Source organism: Pan paniscus, chromosome 20, assembly GCF_029289425.2.
Source record: "Pan paniscus chromosome 20, NHGRI_mPanPan1-v2.0_pri, whole genome shotgun sequence".
Lineage (NCBI taxonomy): Eukaryota > Metazoa > Chordata > Mammalia > Primates > Hominidae > Pan > Pan paniscus.
This window is the reverse complement of record NC_073269.2, coordinates 7,077,800-7,096,209: the sequence shown is the minus strand read 5'-3', so window position 1 is coordinate 7,096,209 and position 18,410 is coordinate 7,077,800. Positions and strand designations below refer to the sequence as shown.

At 52.7% G+C, this 18,410-nt stretch overlaps 1 protein-coding gene across 1 annotated transcript in view; it reads left to right on the top strand.

Annotated features, from left to right (window-relative positions):
• The first annotated feature begins 574 nt into the window (after positions 1-574).
• The window catches only part of GNG7 (G protein subunit gamma 7), a 198,204-nt gene continuing 180,368 nt past the window's right edge, over positions 575-18,410 (top strand). Inside the window, exon 1 of the mRNA XM_063600752.1 lies at positions 575-673. The gene's annotated coding sequence lies outside the window, so the exon portion shown is untranslated. The remainder of the gene's footprint in view (positions 674-18,410) is intronic.

Genomic DNA, 18,410 nt, shown 5'->3' with positions numbered 1-18,410 from the left:
AACACAGAATTCAGGGTCCAGTTCCCTATAGGATTCTGGTTCATTCCATCTGTGCTGGGGCCCAGGAATTTGTGGATCCAGGGCCATGAGTTAGGAAACTGAGAAATCTTGGAAATGATGAGACAGGCTTGGGCAAATGACCTTAGGTTTCACCTTTTTGAGACCCAGTTTCCACCTCTGTAAAATGTGGATAGTAATCTCGCCTTCTGGCCTTATGCAGAGGGTCCCACGAGAGGGAGCCTATAAAGTCTTCAAGAAAGCGGTGCAGCAGTTATGATCACTGACATTCTTCCCCAGCAAATGAGCCCCCGGAGCTGGCATGCAGGATTCGAACCAGCTCACCTAGCGCGGGATTCGAACTCGCGAAGCGACACGCGCCTTCCTGACGTCACGAAGTCACCCTGGAAAGCCGCTCTTCGCCCCGCCCCCGGCCCCGCCCGCGCCCGGGGCCCCGCCCCACTCTCCTGGGCGCAGCCTACCCCGCTGCCTGCCCCGCGCCCCGCCCCCGCTCCGGCCTCCCGCAGCCGGGGCTCCCGATTGGCCTTGCCGGGACGCCAGGGCCCGCCCCCCGAGTGTCGGCCCCGCCCCCGCAGAGGGGAGCGAGCGCTCGCGGGCCGGGGCGGAGGGTTCGGCTGCGCGGCGGGGCTGAGGCGGCCGCGGGGCCCGAGCGCAGGTAAGGGCGCCCGCGAACCGGGCCAGGGGAAGTGAGGGCGCGGCCGGCGTCCCGGAGAGGGGACTGGGACAGCTCGGATTCGGCTGCGGACCGAGTTGGGGGTCGGAGTCGGCTGAGGAGGGGGGCTGGGGCTGGGGACCCGGGCTGCAACTGGAGGCTGGGGTTGGAATTGGGGACGGGGCTGCGCTTGGGGGGTCGAAGTTAGCTGGGGAGGGGCTGGGGCTGGGGATTGGGACTGCACTTGGGGCTCAGGGCTAGCTGGGGAGGGGGCGAGAGTTGCAGGTCGAGGTTAGCTGGGGACGGGGCAGGAGGTGCAGATCGAGGTTAGCTGGGGAAGGATTGGGTCTGGGCATTGGGACTCCACTTAGAAATCAGGGCTAGCTGGGGAGGAGGCTGGAGTTGCAGGTCCAGGTTAGCTGGGGAGGGGGCTGGAGTTGCAGGTCCAGGTTAGCTGGGGAGGAGGCTGGAGTTGCAGGTCCAGGTTAGCTGGGGAGGGGGCCGGAGGTGGGATTGGAGGTCTGAGTTAGCTGAGGAGGGGGCTGGGGGTGAGATTGGAGGTCTGAGTTAGCTGGGGAGGGGGCTTGGAGTGGGATTGGAGGTCTGAGTTAGCTGAGGAGGGGGCTGGGGGTGAGATTGGAGGTCTGAGTTAGCTGGGGAGGGGGCTTGGAGTGGGATTGGAGGTCTGAGTTAGCTGGGGAGGGGTCTGGAATTGCAGGTCCAGGTTAGCTAGGAAGGGGCTGGTGGTGGAATTGGAGGTCTTGAGTTTGCTGGGGAGGGGGCTAGAGTCGCAGGTCGAGGTTAGCTGCCGAGGGGGCTTGGAGTGGGATTGGAGGTCCAAGCTAGCTGGGGAGGGGGCTGGAATTGTAGGTGGAGGTTAGCTGGGGAGGGGCTGGAGGTGGAATTGGAAATCTGAGTTAGCCGGGGAGGACGCTGGAGATGGTGTTGGGGGTTGAGATTAATTGGAGAGGGGAACAGGGGTTGAGTCAAGGGTGCAGCTTATTTGAAGAGGGAGCTGGGAGTGGGGTTGAGGTTTGCAGGGAGCTGGAGAGGGGGCTGGGGATGGAGTTTGAAGTGGGGTTCATTGGAGAGGGGGCTGCAGAGGGAATTAGATGTTGAGGTTGTCTGGGGAGAGGACTGAGGAATGGGGTTGGTGAAGATGGGGGCGGGGTGTGATTGACGGCCCAGGGGTTAGGGTTGGCTGAAAAGGGGCAGAAGGACAAAGTTGGGGTGAGCCAGGGAGTGGCTGGAGCATACAGGTGGGGGTCAGGCTTGTTCCAGAAAGGGTCTGGGGGCTATCAGGGGAAATGGGGAGCTTGTGAGTGTGTGGGGTGGAGGGGGGTTCAGGGAGAAGGAAGTTAGGGTGAGTTAGTGAGAAGGGAGGTGGGGGTAAGGTCCCAGGCTGGAGACACCTGGGGGCAGGTGTTTTGCTAGACATTGACTAATCAGGAGGAAAACGGGGTGTGGGGAGGTGTCTCAGGTAGGATCCAGTTAAAAGGAATTTGGAGAGGACTCACCCCTCTACTTTTGGGGGAGATGTTAATTGTTTGCTTTAGAACTGGGCAGAACCCCCGGGAACAGTGAGTTGAAGGAGACGGGAGTTCGGAATACTTTTTGAGGTTTATTTCTAGGATATAGGGTGCCAAGGAGAACGCTTCAGGAAGGAGAAAGGCTCCTGTCGGTGACTGAATTTTTCAGGAACTAAAGTGGGAGTTTTTGGGACGGTGCTATTGAGCGACGTGGGTGGCACTTTATTTTTCCTGGGGAGCGGGGGTTGCTAGGGGTTGGGAGGTGGGCGGTGGAAGACAGGCTTGATGAACAGAGGCAGCGGATCCCCAGCTAAGCGTCTTCACACGGTTGCTAGGTGTCAGCGAGGCAAATGCCAAGTTCACAAACTTGTTCCCGTCGTGGGATGCTGCGATCTTGCCTTGATGGAGTGTCGATCTTGCCTTGATGGAGTGTCGGGGGCCTCTGGGAGGTGCGCCTGTGTGTGTTCCGACCCAGCCTCTCGCTGCGGATTTGGCTGTATCATCTTTTGGAGGTGTTGTTTACTCCCCTGCAAAGCGGGAATAATAAAAACAGTAGCATGTGCCTCTCAGGGTCGAATTACAGGATGTATGCATGGACTATTTCCTAGCATATAGTGAGGGTACCTGAAGCATGGAGAATAATGGACTCAATCCAGTTTTTTTCTTTGGTGGGTTTGGAGATGGAGGAGTGGGATGACTGGGTTGTCACAGAGGAGAGGAAAGGAAGTGACTGGAACTTGACTCTAGTCCTGCAACCTCAGGAGCACACATCAGGGTCACCCCCAGAAGCTTTAAAAAATAATCTGCATGGCTGGTTGTGGTGGCTCATGCCTGTAATCCCCGCGCTTTGGGAGGCCGAGGCGGGCGGATCACCTGAGGTCAGGAGTTCGAGACCAGCCTGGCCAATGTAGCGAAAACCTGTCTCTACTAAAAATATCAAAAATTAGCTGGGCATAGTGGCGTTTGCCTGTAATCCCAGCTACTTGGGAGGCTGAAGCAGGAGAATCGCTTGAACCCAGGAGCTGGAGGTTGCAGTGAGCCGAGATCACGCCATTGCACTCCAGCCTGGGCGACAGAGAGAGACTCTGCCTCAAAAAAATAAAGAAAGAAAAAAAAAAGGACTGCAACAACAACAAAAATATGTCTTATTATTATTGTTATTATTATTGTTATTATTATTATTATGTTGAGACAGAGTCTCAAATATGGAGCCTGTTTCCATATTACTAAAAGTGAGTAAAAAACTGAAAAGAAAGAAGACTTTGCCCACACCTGGTGGCAGGAGAGTCTCAAAGCTCGTTAAGTAACAGATGCACCTGTTCAAGAGAAGGCTGCCTGGGTCATTCTGATTTAGGGGCACCCCGTAAGGAACCACATCGAGCTGTGATTATACGCTTGAAATTTTGAGTTTACAACTTCAGTTCATGGGGTGCGTTTGGGTCTCTCTATCCCAGCGCTGCGGACATTTGGGATCTGATTGTCCTCTGGGGTGGGGCCTTCTGGGCACTGCAGGGTGCCGAGCAGCGTCCCTGACCCCCACCCACTCCACACCAGGAGCTCCCCGCATTGTGACAACCACAGATGTCTCCGGACATCACCCAGCGTCCTGTAGGGACAGAGATACTCCAGTGTGGAACCCTTGTTATAGACAAAACTGATTTATTTTCTCCTTTAACGACCTCATCTCCCCTTTGATATGCAGGAAGTGGGGTCATTCAGAATTGGGGATTGTTTTTAAGTCATTTAGTGCTGTCGTTTTGAGAGGGGAGAAGTAAGGTCTCACTGCTTTTAGAAAACATTAGAAATGCCTACTTATGGCTGGGCGCGGTGGCTCACGCCTGTAATCTCAGCACTTTGGGAGGCCGAAGTGGGTGGATCACTTGAGGTCAGGAATTCAAGACCATCCGGGCCAACATGGTAAAACCCCATCTGTACTAAAAATACAAAAACTAACTGGGCGTGGTAGCACACGCCTGTAATCCCAGCTACTTGGGGGGCTGAGGCAGGAGAATCACCTGAACCCAGGAGGCAGAGGTTGCAGGGAGCTGAGATTGCACCACTGCACTCCAGCCTGGGCCACAGAGTGAGACTCTGTCTCAAAAAAATAAATAAATAAAAGGCTACTCCTTTCTAGGTGGGCCTTTTATGTGGCTTTTGAACACTTAGTACTGATTTAGAAGATGGGCTGAAGTTGTCAGTTGCAAGCATTGGAAGATGACAATGTTTGCAATGTGCTTTCTTTGTTTTAGCCTGGAACGTGAAGCTTCCAATGAAGTTCAGATTCTGCAGGTGTGTCTCGATCTTACAGAGGAGCTTTATTTAGAAAACATCCTTTGACTGATACCGTTATTTTCTGTTCTTGTTTCATGCTTAATAAACCCTGGGGCCCCACTGTTTGAAGGCAAAGAGAACTAAACACAAATTACCCTCACGTGTAGACAATTCAGCTTCGTGTTTACTGAATGGAGGCATTTTTCTTGTTCACTTGGTAGTAGTGGAAAACACTCCTTTCTTCATTCAAGGTGTTATTCGGATTTTTTCAGTTCCATCTGGAAGCAGCGATGGTCTTTAAAATCGTATCCAGAGTCATTTGTATTTTTGAAGATGCTTCATGGTTTCTTACAGGAAGGTCGTGCCTGGACTCTATAGGCTTGGGAGCTGGTGCTTTCTTTTTTTCTTTTCTTTTCTTTTTTTTTTTTTTTTTTTGAAACACAGTCTTTCTCTGTCACCCAGGCTGGAGTGCAATGGTGCAATCTTGGCTCACTGCAACCTCCGCCTCCAGGGCTCAAGCAATTCTTCTGCCTCATCCTCTCGAGTAGCTGGGATTACGGGCGTACACCACTGCACCCGGCTAATTTTTATATTTTTAGTAGAGACGGGGTTTCACCATATTGCCCAGGCTGGTCTCAAACTCCTGACCTCAGCTGATCCACCTACCTCGGCCTCCCAAAGTGTTGGGATTACAGGTGTGAGCCACCGCGCCCAGCCTGTCCTTTTTTTTTTTGAGACATGGTCTCGTTCCGTTGCCCGGGCTGGAGTACAGTGGTGCGATCTCGGCTCACTGCAACCTCTGCCTCCCGGGTTCAAGCCATTCTCCTGCCTCAGCCTCCCGAGTAGCTGGGACTACAGGCACCCACCACCACACCCAGCTAATTTTTGTATTTTTAGTAGAGACGGGGGGCGGGGGGGGGGGCCTCACCATGTTGGCCAGGCTGGCCTCGAACTCCTGACCTTAGGTCATCCACCCACCTCAGCCTCCCAAAGTGCTGGGGTGACAGGCGTGAGCCACCGCGCCCGGCCGCTGTGTCCTTTCACGGTTGATTTCTGCAATTCTGCATCCTTGTTGATGTCAGGCGCCTCTCCCCGCTCGTTGACATTTCTTGACTTCACTTGTCACTGCTTTTTATACATGCACTCTTTGGCCTGGCCTCTGTCTCTTAAGGGTTAGAGAAAAGTGTTCATGGTTTACGTCACCCAGGAGACCTTACAGATGAGTGTGAGAGCCAAGGAGAAGGGCTGACCCGTCCTCAGTCACACAGCGGCCCCCGAGGGGACACTCCTGTCCTCCTCCTCCTCCCCCATCCTGCGGCGTGAGTGGGCCACGCTCTCTCTGTGTGGTTGCTCCCCCACATCGGCTCCTGACACGGATGGGCGGTGGGGTTCGTGGGCAGCTCCGAGACGCTTCCACGAACAGTTACTTGAACCTCGCAAAAGGAAAAGTCTTACTGCTTTTTATGACAAAAATTGAGGTATAATTTACACTTCATAACATTCAGACCTTTTAAGGATGCAATTCCATCTTTTAAATAAGTTTATCAGCTGTGCAAACATCCCTATAAGCCCCTTTCAGAACATTCCTGTGATCCCAGCATTTTGGGAGGCCGAAGCAGGTGGATCAGTTGAGGTCAGGAGTTCGAGACCAGTCTGGCCAACATGGCGAAACCCTGTCGCTAGTAAAAATACAAAAATTAGCTGGGTGTGGTGGTGGGCGCCTGTAATCCCAGCTACTCAGTAGGCTGAGGCAGGAGAATCGCTTGAACCTGGGAGGCGGAGGTTGCGGTGAGCACTGCACTCCAGCCTGGGCAACAGAGCGAGACTCTGTCTCAAAAAACAAACAAACAAAAAACCATTCCATCACCTAGTAAAATCTTTTGTCCCCATGAGGGGGACTCACCACCCCCTCCTCCAGCCCTGGCACCCACGCCTCTCCCTCCTGTCTCTGGACTGGCCTGTCCTAGACATTTCAAAGAAATGGGTCACACACTGTGTGGCCTTTTGTGTCTGGTGTCTCTCACTGCGTGTGACATGCTCAAGGTGCATCCGTGCTGTGGCCTGCGTCAGAGCCTCGACCCTTTTCAGGGCTGAGTCGTGTTCCGGTGCGTGGACAGGCCGGGCTGTGCTCATCCATCCATCCAGCAACACACGCTCGGCTGCTTTTGCCTTTGGGCAATGAAGCACGGTGCTGGGATGTAAATGGCTGTTTCCTGGGCACAGGCAGCCCACTGCACTGAAGCTTGGGTTGTTTGTTTAGTGGTTTCTTTCTTTCTTTCTTTTTCTTTCTTTCTTTCTTTCTCTCTCTCTCTTTCTCTCCTTCTCTTTCTTTCTTTTTTTCTTTTTCTTTCTCTCTCTCCTGTCTTCCCTCTCTCCCCTCTCTTCCCTCTCTTCCCTCTCTCCCCTCTCTCCCCTCTCTCTCTTTCTTTCTTTTCTTTTTTTTGACGGAGTCTCGCTCTGTCTCCCGGGCTGGAGTGCAGTGGTGCAATCTCGGCTCACTGCAACCTCCACCTCCCAGGTTCCAGTGATTCTCCTGCCTCAGCCTCCCGAGTAGCTGGGATTACAGGCATGCACCACCACACCCAGATAATTTTTGTATGTTTAGTAGAGACAGGGCTTCACCATGTTGCCCAGGCTGGTCTCAAACTCCTGACCTCAGGTGATCTGCCAGCCTCGGCCTCCCAAAGTGCTGGGATTACAGGCGTGAGCCCCCATGCCCGGCCCCTTCTGTCTGCTTTCTTTCCCATCTCAGTGCTCCCTCTTGAGCCGAGAGCCTCATCATCCCTGGCGGGAGACTCCGAGGTGACGAATCAGCCTCTGGTTTCTCCAGCTCCAGCAGGACCTTCCTAGTAAGCTTCCTGGGCACTGATCAGACGGTCACTTCCCTGCCCCCTACCAAGTCAGCACCCACATGATGGCACCCCAGTTCCTCATGGGGTCTTCAGGGTCCTGCATGGCCTGGCCCTGCCCTCTGACCCTTCAAGTACCCCACCCCCACTTGGCTCCATCCACCTCCCCGGTGCCCCTGGGTTTCCTGGACGCTGCTGTTGCTGTCTCCTTTGTCTGAAACGCTCCTTCCTTCCTTCCTCTATCCGACAAAGGCCCGTTGTGTGCCTATTTTAAGCCTCAGAACTGGTGCCAGGCCCTGGGAGCACCACGTGAATGAGGCATCTGTGTGCTGGTGTGGGGGCCGTGGAGATGGCAGTCCGGGTCAGAGGGGCCTGAGCCCAGGGTGGCACAGAGGTGGGGGCCTCAGGCCTGTGTGTTCTAGGAGCTGAATAGGTGCAGGGGTGATAAGAAGTCGTCCAGGGGGGTAGAGAGGGGGCTGCGGAAGGTCCAGACAGGAGGCCACGGGGAAGCTTTGAGTAGAATACAAGTTTGCCAGGGAACGGATTGGTGGAGACTGGCCCATCTTGGTGGGTACACAGAGGGCGCTAGGTCTCCCCATGCCACTCACCACACATTTTCTCAGCCTGGCTCACTGCAGCCTCAAACTCTGGGCTCAAGCAATCCTCCCACCTCAGCCTCCCAGAGTAGCTGGGACTACAGATGCACGCCACCATGCCCAGCTAATTAAAACTTTTTTTTGTAAACATGGAGGTCCCCCTGTATTGCCTAGGCTGGTCTCGAACTCCTGAGCTTGAGTTCAACCCTACCCTGTGATGGCCTGAGTAGGGTCATTTTCTGGGGCAGGGCTGTCCTGGGCACTGCAGGTCCTGAGGTGCTGAGCAGCATCCCTGGCCTCCACCCACTCCACGCCAGGAGCACCTCCAGTTGTGACAACCACAGATGTTCCCAGACATAGCCCAGTGTCCCTCAGGGAGCAGATCACACCTGGGCTAGGGGATTCCACGTCCCCCCAAGAGACTCCGTGTCCCATGATCCTCTGCCCTGCTGAGGTCCCAGGAGGCTGCACACATTGAAATCCACACCCTGAGTGGGGAGGGAGAGAGGAGGTGAGTCCCAGAAGCTGGGGGTCCCCCTGATTTACACTGTCTGCCCCATCGGGAGTTTATTCTGGTGTCCAGTGTGATCAGGAAGCAGACTTGATTTTTTTCCCAAATAATGTAGGGGCTCCCTCTTAGCACTGCAGATAGGGGGGACTGGATTGTTCTCTGGGGTGGGGCCGTCCTGGGCACTGCAGGGTGCTGAGCAGCATCCCTGGCCTCCACCCACTCCACGCCAGGAGCATCTCTGAGTTGTGACAGCCACCGATGTCCCCAGACATTGTCCACAGTCATCTGGGGTTGAGAACCACTGCTCTATACCAGGCTATGGTAGAACAGATCCTTCCAACTAAAACTTTTTTTTTTCCCCTAAAAACTATGGTTGAACTAGTTAAGTGCTATTCCCTGCCCACCTCCCACAAAAAAAGCAACAAAAAAAATCTCCCCAAAATGTAGATTCCTCCAAAAAATAGTGTCACCAATTCCAGATAGCCTTGACATTTCTGACCCAAATCCCCTGTGCTTACCCAGCCTTACAATCTCAAATGTAGCCCAACCCAAGAGAGAGAAAGGAAGAGAATTTTATCCGCAAACAACCAAAATTTCTTAGGCATAGAGACATTGCCGTTTCAAGGTCAGAGTCATTTATTTTACAGACATTTATTAACGTTCACAACACAATATTAAGTGTCTGATATTGTGTCGAGTGATGGGTTTACAAGATGAAGACAGGGACCTCGACCTCTGAGAGCCTCCAAGAGGAGGCGGCATTTGATTAGAGACTTGAGGGGGTTGTGGTAGAATGTGGGCATTCATTCTTTAACCCTTGACGCATTTATCTGGTGCCGTCTCTGTCTCATGTCCAGCCATGCCCTAAATCAGAGCTTGTCCCTGGGGGCGATTCTGGCCTTCAGGGGACACTGAGCAACGTCTGGGGACATTTGTGACTGTCACGACCGGGGCTGCTCCTGGCATGGAGTGGGTGGATGCCATGGACACTGCTCAGCGCCCTGCAGTGCCCAGGATGGCTACACCCCAGAGAATGGTCCAGAGCCCCGATGTCCACAGTGCCCAGGGGAGAGACCCTGGTTTGCAGAAATGGCTACCTTTTTGGAGTTTCTGTACAGTTACTCTTTGGAAGATGGTAAAGTAGAAAAAGAGTACCTTTGATGTATGTTAATTAGTTGAAAGTCTGCTTTTCTTTTCTTTTCTTTCTTTTTTTTTTTTGAGGCAGAGTCTCGCTCTGTCACCCAGGCTGGAGTACAGTGGTGCGATCTTGGCTCACTGCAACCTCCACCTCCCTGGCTCAAGCAATCCTCCCACCTCGACCTCCTGAGTAGCTGGGACTACAGGCACATGTCACCATATCCGGCTAATTTTTTGTAGAGATGGAGTCTCACTATGTTGCCCAGGCTGGTCTTGAACCCCTGAGCTCAAGTGATCCACCCGCTTCGGACTCCCAAAGTGTTGGGATTACAGACATGAACCACTGTGCCTGGCTGAATGTCTACTTTTCTTTTTAATGAGATAGGGGCTTACTCTGTTACCCAGGCTGGAGTGCAGTGGCACAATCGCAGCTCACTGCAGCCTTGAACTCCCAGGTTCAAGTGATCCTCCTGCCTCAGCCTCCCAGATGGCCAAGACCACAAGCATGTACCACCAAACCTGGCTAATTTTTGTATCTTTTGTAGAGACAGGGTCTTGCTGCATTGTCCAGGCTGGTCTTGAACTCCTGGGCTCAAGCGATTCGCCCACCGCGGCCGGCCCACATTCTAGAATTACAGGTGTGAGCCACCACGTCGGATTTCATTGTTCATTTGACCTTTGTTGACAAGCCCAAGACTGCTGCCCCTGGCCTTCTTTTTTTTTTTTTTTCGAGATGGAGTCTCACTCTGTCACCCAGGCTGGAGTGCAGTGGCGCGATCTCGGCTCACTGCAAGCTCCACCTCCCGGGTTCACGCCATTCTCCTGCCTCAGCCTCCCGAGTAGCTGGGATTACAGGCGCCCGCCACCACACCCGGCTGATTTTTTGTATTTTTAGTAGAGACAGGGTTTCACCGTGTTAGCCAGGATGGTCTCGATCTCCTGACCTCGTGATCTGCCTACCTCGGCCTCCCAAAGTGCTGGGATTACAGGCGTGAGCCACCGTGCCCGGCCTCCCCTGGCCTTCTTAAAAAACTCCCTAACTTGATGGACAACAAAGCCAGGAGGAATCAAAGAAAAGAGGTGAATCCAGCCAAGTTCAAATGCAGATGTCCTGGCAGAGTCTGCTGGGCACAGAGACGGCTGTGGCTTCAATGTGGTCGGAAAGTAAGGCCTGGACTTCGCCGGCCTTGGCAGTGCCCAGTTGTAGGAGGAGCCTGGGGCTGCCGCCGTCATGAATGACCACAGACCGGGTGGCTAAAATAACAGAAATGTATTGTCTCATGGTTCTGGAGACCAGGAGTCTGAAGTCACGGTGTGAGCAGGGCTGCGCTCCTTCTAGAGGCTCCAGGGAAGGAGGCGTCCTGCCTCCCCCACCCCCTGGGGGCTCCAGGAGTCCTTGGCTTATGACCTCATTGATCCAATTTCTGCCTCTGTCATCACAAAAGGCCTTCTCCCTGGGTGTCCGTGGAAATTTCCCTCCTCTTTTTTTTTTTTTTTTTGAGATGCAATCTTGCTCTGCTGCCCAGGCTGCAGTGCGGTGGCATGATCTCAGCTCACTGCAACCTCCGCCTCCCAGGTTCAAGCAATTCTCCTGCCTCAGCCTCCTGAGTAGCTGGGATTACAGGCGTGTGCCACCACACCCAGCTAATTTTGGTATTTTTAGGAGAAACGGGGTTTCACCATGTTGGCCAGGCTGGTCTTGAACTCCTGACCTCAGGTGATCCTCCCGCCTTGGCTTCCCAAAGTGCTGGGATTATAGGTGTGAGCCACTGCACCCGGCCGAAATTTCCCTCCTCTTATAAGGTCAGTCTGGGCCAGCACTTTAGGACGCCAAGGCGGGTAGATCACTTGAGCCCAGGAGTTTGAGACCAGCCTGGGCAACAGGAAAAAATCCCATCGCTACCAAAAAGACATAAATTATCCGGGCGTGTTGGCACGCGTCTGTGGTCCCAGCTACTCAGGAGACTGAGGTGGGAGGATCGCTGGAGTCTGGGAAGTGGAGGCTGCAGTGAGCCGTGATTGTGCTACTGCACTCCAGCTTGGGTGACAGAGCAAGAGCCTGTCTCACAAAAAAAAAAAAAAAAAAAAAAAAAAAGAGGCCCTCGGTCGTTGGATTTAGGGTTCATTCTTTTTTTTTTTTTTTTGGATGCAGTGACAGTATGTTTCTTTTCTTTCTTTTTTATTGTTATTATACTTTAAGTTTTAGGGTACATGTGCACAGCGTGCAGGTTTGTTACATATGTATACATGTGCCATGTTGGTGTGCTGCACCCATTTTGGGGTTCATTCTAATCCAGCGTGACTGCATCAAAACTCATGTCATCTGCAAAGACCCCGATTCTAAGTAAGCTCCCATTCCCAGGTGTGCGGGGTTGGGTCGTGGACCGTTCCTTTGGAGGGCTGCACAGTGCAACCCCCAACGCCTTCGTCCCCTGTGTGCGGTGAGATTCAGGCTTTTCCCAGGCTGTGTGGTCCCGGGTGCTAAATCCCTTCCTGCTTCTTCCTCCTTCCTCCTGCCTTTCCCAACTACAGAAAAATTACACGTGCACCATCCCACAACCGGCGGAGAACTCTGTGCCTGCAGGGGCCCCCGGGAGCGCAGGCGGCTGCAGGAGGAAGTGGGAGTTTTGAGTTCGTGTCCTTCCCAGAAGCACCCGGGGGCAGGGAGGCCACAGGTGACCACGCAGCCCTCTGAGAAGTGCCCCCGACTGCTCCTGGTCTGTAAAACGGGGTGGAAACGCCTGGCCCTGGCCACATGCAGCAGGGATGCGCCAGGAATTTTAAAGCACTTTGTAAATATTAAGTGTATTGTTATTGCAGTGGTGAGGCCCGGATAAAGCAGGATCTCCCCACTGGGCACTGTGGACACTGGGGCTGGATCCTTCTCTGGGGTGGGGCCGTCTTGGGCATTGCTGGGTGCTGAGCAGCATCTCTGGACTCCACCCACTCCATGCCAGGAGCTCCCCCATCATGAGAACCACAAATGTCCCCAGACATTGCCAAGGGTCCCCCGAAGGCAAAGCCATCCCTGGTTGAGAACCACTGGTCTAACTTATTTCTTTTTCTTTTATTTTGCTTTATCTTAATTTTTTTGAGACAGAGTCTTGCTCTGTTGTCCAGGCTGGAGTGCAGTGGTGTGATCTTGGCTCACTGCAACCTTCGCCACCCCAGTTCAAGCAATTCTCCTGCCTCATACTCCTGAGTAGCTGGGATTACAGGCGTGCACCACCACGCCTGGCTAATTTTTGTATTTTTAGTAGAGAAGAGGTTTCACCATGTTGGCCAGGCTGGTCTCAAACTCCTGACCTCAAGTGATCCTTCCACCTCAGCTTCCCAAAGTGCTGGGATTACAGGCGTGAGCCACCGCGCCCGGCTCTTTTCCTTTTATTATTATTTTTTTAATTTTTTTTTTTTTGAGACAGAGTCTTGCTCTGTTGCCCAGGCCGGAGTGTAGTGATGCAATCTTGGTTCACTGCAACCTCCGCCTCCCAGGCTCAAGTGATTCTCCCACCTCAGCCTCCTGAGTAGCTGGGACTATAAGCATGTAACACCATGACTGGCTAATTTTTCCATTTTTAGTAGAGATGGGGTCTCGCCATGTTGCCCAGGTTGGTCTCAAACTCCTGAGCTCAAGCAATCCTCCGGTCCCGTCCTCCCAAAGTGCTGGGATTACGGATATGCGCCACTGAGCCAGGCCGAAACCATTTCTAATGATTTTATGATTCTTTTATTGCATTAAAGTACAAAGATACAGTTGGGTTTTTAAATAGACTTTATTTTTTTAGAGCTATTTTAGGTTTACAGCAAAATCGAGCGGTAAGAACAGAAAGTTCCCATACACCTCCCTGCAACCCACAGGCACAGCCTCCCCCATTACCAGCACCCCGTACCACAGTGGTGCATTCGTTATAATCACAATGGATGAACCCACGTTGACACATCATTGTCACCCAGAGTCCCCAGTCTCTACTGGAGTTTACTCTTGGTGTTGAAGATTCTACGGGTTTGGAGAAGGGTGTAAGGATACGTGTCCACCATGGTGGTATCCTATAGTTTCACTGCCCTGGCCGGGCGCGGTGGCTCGCACCTGTAATCCCAGCACTTTGGGAGTCTGAGGTGGGCGGATCACTTGAGGTCAGGAGTTCGAGACCAGCCTGGCCAACATGGTGAAACCCCGTCTTTATTAACAATACAAAGCTTAGCTGGGTGTGGTGGTGCATGCCTGTAACCCCAGATACTCAGGAGGCTGAGGTGGGAGGATTGCTTGAATTTGGGAGGTGGAGGCTGCAGTGAGCCAAGATTGTGCCACTGCACTCCAGCCTGGGCGATAGAGCAAGACCCTGTCTCAAGAAGAAAAAAAAAAGACCTGAGCCAACAGGTTGAAATAGAAAAACTCACATGGATTTGTAATCAGAGAATCTTAGAAAGGCAGCTGAGGAAGGGGCTTGGAGCAGGTCCAGTCCAGGAGTCAGTAACCACCGCCCTTGGGCCACCTCTGGCCCACAGCCTGGTTTCATATATGGCCCCTGGGCTAAGAATGATTATCCCATTTTTATTTTTATTTTATTTTTTGAGACAGAATCTCGTTCTATCACCTAGGTTGGAGTGCAGTGGTGTGATCTCAGCTCACTGCAAACTCTGCCTCCCGGTTCAAGCCATTCTCCTGCCTCAGCCTCCCGAGTAGCTGGGATTACAAGTGCCCGACACCACACTCGGCTGATTTTTGTATTTTTAGTAGAGATGGGGTTTCACCATGTTGGCCAGGCTGGTCTCGAACTCCTGACCTCAGGCGATCCTTTCGCTTCGGCCTCCCAAAGTGCTGGGATTACAGACGTGAGCCACCGTGCCCGGCCTCCATTTTTAAATGGTTGGAAAAAAAAGTCAAAGGAAGCCCTGCTTCTACCCGCCGCCAAAAGAAGCAAAAAACAAAAGTCAAAGAAAAGGCCATGACACATGACAATTATATGGCATTCAGATTTTAGTGTCCAGAAATAGTGTTTTATTGGCACACCGCTCTCTGTATTATGCTACCACGGTGTAGTTAAGTCGTTGCCGTAGAGAGTGGCTCCACCGCAAGGCTGAAAACACTGGGTATCTGGACTCTTACCGAAAAAGCGTGTTGGCCCTCGAGTCCATCTCGCACGCTTTGCACATGGGAAAACTGAGGTCTGGAGGTTTCACGAGTTAGTGGTCATGCTGGGACTTGATCTTGGAACTTTGTACTTTAGCATTTGTCATGTCATTTCAGCCTCTGTGTTGTCAGAGCTCTAACAGTTAACTTCAGAGAATTGCATCGAATATGGTTTTTTTTTTGTTTTTTTTTTTGAGTTGGAGTCTCACTCTGTAGCCCAGGCTGGAGTGCAATGGCGCCATCTCAGCTCACTGCAACCTCCGCCTCCCAGGTTCAAGTGATCCTCCTGCCTTAGCCTCCTGAGTAGCTGGGATTACAGGCGTCCACCACCACACCCGGCTAATTTTTGTATTTTTAGTACAGACGGGGTTTCACCATGATGGCCAGGCTGGTCTCGAACCTCTGACCTCAGGTGATCCACCCGCCTCGGCTTCCCAAAGTGCTGGGAGGCCCACCGAGCCCGGCCCAAATGTGGTCTTGTTAGGAGCGTTTATTCCTATAGCCTCCATAATGAGAAGGGCTTAATGATTTGGGAACAATTTGATATAATTATTTTTTTTCCCCTATAGCATGGTGCCATGCATAGTATGATTGGCATTTTGTTTTTTTCCCCTTTTTTTTGCATTATTTTTATTTTTGTTTATTTTTTTCTTATTTATTTATTTATCGTATGTATTTATTATGTTGGGGCAAACATAATTGTGGTCTTTGCCATTAAAAGTAATATTTTTTAAATTTACATTTACATTTTTTTTTGAGACAGAGTCTTACTTTGTCGCCCAGGCTAAGTGCAGTGGAGTGATCATGGCTCACTGTAGCCTCCAACTCCTGGGCTCCAGCGATCCTCCCACCTCAGCCTCCTGAGTAGCTGGGACCACAGGCACGCAAGCCCATGCCTGGCTAATTTTTGTTTTGTTGTAGAGATGAGGTCTCGCTATTTTGCCTAGGCTGGTCTCGAACTCCTGAACACAAGTGATCCTGCCACCCCGGACTCCCAAAGTGTTAGGAGGACAGACGGGAGCCACTGTGCCCGGCTAACGATGGGTTCATTTCTCTCAACTCCACACTTTATTCAAATGTCATTAATCTTCCCGTAATGTCCTTTCCTGCCCCAGGACCCATCTAGAATCCCACGTGACGTTTAGCCGGCTGGTCTCCGGGGGTTCTTCCGGGTTGGGACCATGTCTTAGATGTTCGTTACCTCTCGTGACCTGGACGGTCTTAGGGGGACCGGCTGGGTATTGTGCAGACTTACTTCTGATCTAGGTTTGTCAGATATTTCTCTCGTGATCAGACCGGGGTTACGGGTTTTGGGAAAGAACACGTAGGGGTGAGGTGCCCTGTTGCTCTCTCCCTGTTGGGGATCCCCGAGACCCTGGTGACTTCCTACTGGTGCTGTTAACCTGGTTCTCCCAGCCCAGGTGGCCTTAGCCCACCTACCAGCTACTCTGAGGTCATTCTTGCTGAGGGAACTCCCCACTTCCCCAGAGCACTGACACCGACTCCATCCTTCGTACTGCAAACTTTGCTTTTCATCTTTGCATCATGATTTCTTTTTTCTTTTGTTGAGACGGAGTCTCGCTCTGTCGCCCAGGCTGGAGTGCAGTGGCGCGATCTTGGCTCACTGCAAGCTCCACCTCCTGGGTTCACGCCATTCTTCTGCCTCAGCCTCCCGAGTAACTGGGACTACAGGCACCCGCCACCATGCCCGGCTAATTTTTTGTTATTTTTAGTAGGGACGGGGTTTCACCGTGTTAGCCGGGATAGTCTCGATCTCCTGACCTTGTGATCTGCCCAGCTCGGCCTCCCAAAGTGCTGGGATTACAGGCGTGAGCCACCGCGCCCGGCTATTTTATCTGGAGGCAGAGTTTTGCTCTTGTTGCCCAGGCTGGAGTACAGTGGCACGATCTCAGCTCACTCAGGTTCAACTGATTCTCCTGCCTCAGCCTCCCAAATAGTTGGGATTACAGGTGCGTGCCACCTTGCCCAGCTAATTTTTTGTATTTTTAGTAGAGATGGGGTTTCGCCGTGTTGGCCAGGCTGGTCTCGAACTCCTGACCATGTGATCTGCCTGCCTCGGCCTCCCAAAGTGCTGGGATTACAGGCGTGAGCCACCGCGCCTGGCGTCATGATTTAAACTTCTTGGCCAGGCTGGTGGCTTACTCCTGTCACCCCAGCACTTTTTTTTTTTTGTTTGTTTTTTGAGATGGAGTTTCACTCTTGTTGCCCAGGCTGGAGTGCAATGGTGCGATCTCGGCTCACCGCAACCTCTGCCTCCCGGGCTTAAGCGATTCTCCTACCTCAACCTCCCAACTAGCTGGGATTACAGGCATGGGCCACCATGCCTGGCTAATTTTGTATTTTTAGTAGAGGCAGGGTTTCTCCATGTTGGCCAGGCTGGTCTCGAACTCCCGACCTCAGGTGATCCACCCGCCTCGGCCTCCCAAAGTGCTGGCATTACAGGTGTGAGCCACCATGCCCAGCCTAACCCCAGCACTTTGGGAGGCCAAGATGAGAGGATTGCTTGAGCCCAGGAGCTTGAGACCAGCCTGGACAACATAGTAAGACACCATCTCTACAAAAAAGAGAAAAAAATTAACTGAGTATAGTGGCGCATGCCTGTAATCCCAGCTACTCGGGAGTCCGAGGCAGGAGGGTCGCTTGAGCCCAGGAAGTTGAGGCTGCAGTGAGCCAAGATCATGCCCCTGCACTCCAGTGTGGGTGACAGAGCCAGACCTTGTCTCAAAAAAAAAAAGAAAAAATGTGGCCAGGCGCGGTGGCTCACGCCTATAATCCCAGCACTTTGGGAGGCCGAGGCGGGCGGATCACGAGGTCAGGAGATCGAGACCATCCTGGCTAACACGGTGAAACCCTGTCTCTACTAAAAAATACGAAAAGTTAGCTGGATGTGGTGGCGGGCGCCTGTAGTCCCAGCTACTCGGGAGGCTGAGGCAGGAGAATGGTGTGAACCTGGGAGGCAGAGCTTGCAGTGAGCCGAGATCGTGCCACTGTACTCCAGCCTGGGCGAGAGAGTGAGACTCTGTCTCAAAAAAAAAAAAAAGAAAGAAAAAAAGTAAGTAAAGTCTCTTTTGACCCCACCCTACAAAGGCTCCGCTCCTTGGGATCGTTTCAGGGTGTTGGAAACTCGTCGTCTTCCCCATCTTGGCCGCAAACACTGAAGAGAGCTCAGGAGAGACATCTCCCTTCTGATTGGAGACATATGCGTCCTGCCGGTCCCGAATGTGTTGCGGGGATTGGCCGGGATCCCAGTGCTGGAGACTGAAGCAAGCAGGCGCCGGGCCGGGGTGTTGAGCGCAGCTTTGCCTGAGATGCAACATTTTTAAAAAGGAGGGGGGAGGCCGGGTGCGGTGGCTCACGTCTATAATCCCAGCACTTTGGGAGGCCGAGGCGGGTGGATCACCTGAGGCCAGTAGTTGGAGACCAGCCTGGCCAATGTGGTGAAACCCCGTCTCTACTAAAAATACAAGAATTAGCCAGGCGTGGTGGCGGGTGCCTGTAATCCCAGCTACTCGGGAGGCTGAGGCAGGAGAATCGCTTGAATGCGGGTGGCGGAGGTTGCAGTGAGCTGAGATCGCACCACTGCACTCCAGCCTGGGCGACAGCGTGAGACTCTGTCTCAAAAAAAAAAAAAAAAAGGCTGAGACAGAGACCACACACGGCTGGGAAACTGCCTGACCGCCGGCACTTTCCGCCCC